Here is a 6,022-nt window from a genome sequence, read left to right on the forward strand (position 1 = left end):
AGCAGTCCCACGTGCCTGTCCTAACTCAGTCATCTATTGGCTGCTGTAGTAGATTGTGCTTTATTCTTCTTCATTACGTGATTTCGCTCACAAGCAGTTTTGACCCTCGCCGGCACAGGGGGAGGGGATGATGCAACCTCCCCCCCCCCCCCTAAGGTTTTTTCGCGAATAACTCGGGTAAAAAGCGGCCGATCGCGACCAAACTTTCAGTACCCTCGCGTTGATCACACCTACCCTAGAAATTTCATGACCTTGACCCAAATGGCCTTTGACCTGTGACCTACTTTCCGAGACCATGTTTGGCCAGAATCGCGATTCGGCGTATGCCGGCTCGCATTAGCCGCGCGTTTGCAGTCTTTTCGTGGTTTCAAGCATTCAAACATGTGAGTTGATGCTGCTCCCATGCATTAGGGTGGATGTCAAGGTCACCTGAAGGTCAGGTCAGGTCATTGACCTATGATGACCTCGGTACTTTTTCGAATTATACATGTTTCCAGGCTAGTTTTTGGAGCTGAATCCGAATTTAGCAACCATTTGAACATTTACGAAGTAGTTTTGGTGCCTTCGTAACATGTTACGAAGCTGCCAGAGGCGGCTGGCACGTAGGTACTACGAATACCCGGCAGGACCCCTACTGGTTGACCTGACCTGACCTGACCTGACCTGGCTTAAATGCATAAAGACATCATCTGTGATCAAAACTAACATGATAACTATTCATGATCAGTACCCCTAAAAACCCTATAGCAGCCACAATTAACGACGTTCTAACAGGTCCCGATTTTCCCGATTTTTCGGTCATTGACCTGACCTGGAAGGTCAACCAATGACCAAGAACCTTAAAATGGGGTATCGTCGGCTTCCTCTCGTCACGGGGAACACGCTCGTATTTCCCGCGAAGCTCTAGCTCGATCATGGGCCAAACACGAAGGGGTCGTACCACCTTGTGCCGTCACGAAGGGGTCGTACCTCTTGTGCCGTCGAAGGACGCAAAATGTCCGGAATGGCCTGTGCCGGCGAGGGTTAACGCGCTCATATGGGACATGTATTGCCATGGGCCGGGTTTGTTGTGGCGTGGTGATGTGGTGACGTAGATTCTGACTGCTATCGAGGTCCCGGCATGGTGTTACTTAGCGTGGGGTACGGGCCCGACCGTTGCGCCAAGTGCGCTGAAATTTGCGCAACTTATAGATTAAATGGGCAACGTGCCTTTGAGGGTCTCAGCTCGATCGGATTGATAGCGAGCACATGACGCGTGCTCAAAAAGTGCAAATTCGCGTTATGGACTTTACATGTATGTATAAATCGGCTTGCAAAATCGGGCGAAAATGACTAAATTTGCCAGACACTGGTCCGGTCCCCGTGCAGTATCTCGGTAACCGTGGGCCCAATCGCCACGGGGTATCGTGTAGAGAATCGAAATGGCTATCGAATGGTGTGCGGTGCAGGGATGGCACGCGCCACGTGCACCCGTGAGGGCACTTATACTGGGAAATTTACGTTTCGGACAAATTTGGGACTTAATGCTATTTTCGGGTGACTGTTTGGCGGAGCGGGTTCAAACCAGGGTTTCGGAGTCGGAGTCGGAGTCGGAGTCGGAGTCGCCCGGAGTCATGGCAAGCAGCCAGGAGTCGGAGTCGGAGTCGGAGTCGGTCAAGCTGCCTCGACTCCGACTCCGGGAAGTTAACTAAAATCCGTGATATCACTTTTCAGTTGTTATTAACCCTCTAATGCCCACACATAGTTCCACGGTTCCTAAAATTAGCACCTTGTGACATATGATTCATTTTGGGTCCCTTGTTCGAAATCTGGAGTCAAATATTTTTTCGCAGTTCAAATTTCGGAAATAAATTTTGTATCAAATATGATACATTGGGCATTCCACTTGGTAATTTTTAGTGGTATCAGACCACACAGAAGGAAGTGAAGACATAGATGAGAAAATATATATTATTAAAAATTGCAGTGATAAAAGTGGCAGTTAAAATGTGTAAAATGCCAACAAGACATCCTTTACTGTGCACTTTTTATCAGAACATTTTCTTAATATTTCATCGGCATCCTTCTTCTATCAAAATGTCCTTTCAGTCGGTGCTTAGGGAACAACGCTAATCATAGGCATCTATTTACGAGTGCCTTCTATTCCTTCAATTTCCACGATACAGCGCGTTGCACTTGTGCAATTTTTTCATAATTCAGACATGTGGGCCGTGCTTCTCAAACGTAGATGCGTTATGCATACTTGATATAGAAATGAAGACATTACAGTTGGCTCGCGGTAAGTGGTTGAAGTGAAGCAGTTGTGATGCAAAATGCTGAACAGCCTGCCGACGGACCGGAATCAATGCCAAAGACGATGTTGGTTTATCTTCATGATAGCCGGACAATCTCGGGTGACTGAAACTCTCAGCCTGTGAATCGTCAGTTAGTACTTTGACTGGTCGTGCGGTCCTGATGTCATCGGTACCAGTATAACAGCCGCGTACTGACCAGTGCAATAACCGTTGTACGTGTCAGACAACAAAGGTACAGGTAACTGTGCACCGATCGGCAGGAACTTGCACAATATTCATTGACCTCATGTGGAGGTGAGCAATGAGCATACGCATTACGCAATGCCGCACTTTAACTTTTATTCTTGTGGTCAGTACAAAAGTAGTATCCATGTTTTAGTACCTATAAATCCTTTTTGTTCAGTGGCACTCAGCTACCACAGTTGGCGGTATATGTCAATATATGACAACAAATGACATACCTGGCAGTGAAAATGCTTGCCAGGTGTCAGGCACCTGCTGGAACCTGGCAGCAGTGCATGGTTGCCTACTTCTTAGATAGGAAATCAAAGGAACCACGGCCTTCGGTCCGGAGTCTGTCTTCATGGCGAGCCCGTTTAGCCAGCTTCCTCTGAAGATGACGGTATAGTTTTCCACTCCACATTCAATCTCTTACTACTGGGATGAATGGAGGAAATTTGAATCGCAAACAAATTGTGAGTCGTTCTCCAATATGAATGAAAAATGCTAGCTGGCTGCTAATGCAAGTCTTCAGCCATGCCCAGCTAACACATAGACCCACAAGACATAAATAAGCCCGTCCACAACCCCTGTTGGAATATCGAAATTGTGCAAGAGACCGCTGAATCCTCCTGTCCCTAACATCAAGTCTCAATTTTTGGTTTCACGAGTATAAATGCTAGCACGGATGATCGTTCCTTGAAATCAACAAGCTTGTCATCGATAGCATGTCATTCCTAACGTGGTTTTAGAAGATATGGTCTGCTAGTGTCCTGCAGATCAAAAAGTTCACTAATCACTATTGTCATCGTCAAACAGTTGCAAACCATATTCCTATGAGCGTTAGAAAAGTCGAGATGTATGAGACATGTAAGGCCACTCATAGAGAGCTAGATGTTAGAAGATTGACAAGGATGAGAGGCGGCATAAGCGTACCAATATCGTTATGACATTTTAAGTCTGGAGCGAAATAGAGTTATCTGGCGCAAGAGGTGCGAACTTCACAAATTTATGCATCTTGTACCATCGTCATTTGCAATGACTCACAGGCCATTGCAATGCTTATCACCTGAGAAAACTATGGTATTGGCACACCGTATGTTGCAGCGGCGAAAATTTCATAGAAAATATTGGAGTGCTATGCCCATCTGTATCATATCTAGTATCCCCAAAGATAGGGGTCCATATCTTTGACCCTGAAAAGTTGCGATGTTTTGCAACATACTATGATATATGTTGAACATTTGTCTCACAGTATACCAAGTTTCTTTCCAAATAACTAATTTTTTGTTTTCTAAATGCTTAAATTTACACTTGCATCTCAAATCGATTTTCGGCAAAGGACAAACTGACCCTCTTCAAAATCACCTGGTGGGAAACTGAGAAATCATTACTTAAAAATTTTGCCACCAGGTGGTTGCCAAGACGTACCACTTCTGATACAGCAGGGTTTTCAACAATTTTCACCTCTATGATTAGCAGGCGAATTTTCTGCAAATTGACTTACAGATATGATACCGGGGGCACTAGAGGGTTAACCAGTGGCCCCCGCGGTAGAGTTCGCTTCTGGTGATCAAAAATAACTTTTGCACACATCTTGTTTTTGTTGAGTCCCGGTCCTGGATTTCCACGCCCTGCTGGGGATGGGGTCACCGAAAGTAAAATTTCGCCACTTCCCAGGTCAAACTTCGATAAGTCTCGACAAACCAGTGCTTAACTCAGGAACAGATAGAGCTACAGCACAGTGGAAAAGCGCATTCGATAGCTCTTCGGTCTTGGTCTTTCAGAATAGATCTCGCATATTTGACTTGAGATCAACGGTTTAGCCTGCAGGGGGCAAAAACTGTCAAAATAGACGTTCTTTGCTGAAACGGTTTTCCTCCAATAGCTTTTGACTCAAAACTTGTACGAGATTATTTTTATTAGCATCGTGTTCCTCTCGCCAAGACGCATCGAATGAACTGTAATTTGACCTCGAAACGTCAACTTTAAATTGGACCTCAGGTCAAGGTAATGGCCTGACAGGAAAAGGTCATGTTGCATATCAGTCGATCCGTATCGTCGAGCCGAACACATCTAAAGCGTTTTCATCGCTCTACCGTACCTCCATCAAAAGGTATTAGCGAAAAACTGTTAGATGTCATTCATGACCCGAGATGACCTCAGGGACATAACGAGGGGTCACAGGTGCCATTTTCCGGTTCATTGTGCATCATGTTTACTTATAATTCGTGATGTTTGAAAGTGTTTAGAATGACGTTGGTCCAAAAGAGGTGCATTTCAATTTTTCCTATTGACTTTGATGGAGAGGTCGGAAAATTGATCTGACCTTAGGTCACCGATATCAAATTTCCGAGAAAAACATTTTGTACATAGGTACTGTTACCCAAGCAATTGCTGAAAGTTTCAAAGTGATCGGCCACTCGGTGTAACTATGGCAAGCATTTAATTTTTATGAGGTGAGGCCACTTGACGTGACCTGGTGACCTGACGTTGAGTGACCTTGGTCTGAAATTTACACAGCATATGCAGAAAAAGATGCATGATGGTAAGGTGTGCCGAAAACGGCGGCCGCCGGAAAGGGGTGTTCAAACACCCCCAGCAGGGTGCGGGTTAATTAAGTGTCGTTTTCAATGCTTCGTATCAGACCCGGAGTCGGAGTCGGAGTCGGAGTCGGAGTCGGAGTCGGTCAGGAGCTCGGAGTCGGAGTCGGAGTCGGAGTCGGAACAGCGCTACCACGACTCCGAAACCCTGGTTCAAACAACGCCTGTTGGCAAAAGAAATGTACCGCCTCTCATGGAAAAATTGTGAAAAGCTAATTGATCAAAAACAAGGTGGAACAAATCGCTGGAAAGAATGGTATTTGTTAATGACTTACTTAATTACACGGGTTTTACTGCATAACCTGGTACGTTTGACAGTTGAAAATGGCATAGTTGGAAAGAGCATTCAATTTTTTCCTAAATCCAATCATCGCTTTTGCATGACGAGCAACAGTATTCTTAAAAATATAAATGTTGGAAACCTCTACATAGTAATTCATCGATGGCTGTCATTTTTCAATAACCTACGTCAACCGTTGTTATAAACTACACATGACATGTTCTATAGTAGAACGCATGCTTATCAGACACGAGCACCTCGATGCAATGGATATTTTTTCCCAATCCAAAATGCTTAGCCGTCAAAAAGCAATCAACCGAAATGGATACATCACCCACGGACACAAGACCAACCAAATGCCCACCGATCGAAAATACCCTTTATTCGCTTTGCGGAGCAAGCGGGTCACCCTAGCGGGCCCCATTCAACCAGGGGCCCAGGCCCTATCCACACGGGGGCCCGGGCCACGTCCACCTGGGGCTCTCCGGGCCCCGTCCACCCGGGGCTCCGGGGCCCGTCCACCAGGGGGCCCGGGCCCCATCCATCCGGGGGCCGGGCCCCGTTCTCCCGGGGGCCGGGCCCCATTCACCCGGGGGTCCGGCGTCCACCCGGGCCCGGGGCCCGTT

The sequence above is a fragment of the Amphibalanus amphitrite genome, unplaced genomic scaffold, assembly GCF_019059575.1.
Source record: "Amphibalanus amphitrite isolate SeventyFive unplaced genomic scaffold, NRLGWU_Aamphi_draft 000539F_arrow, whole genome shotgun sequence".
Classification (NCBI taxonomy): Eukaryota; Metazoa; Arthropoda; class Thecostraca; order Balanomorpha; family Balanidae; genus Amphibalanus; species Amphibalanus amphitrite.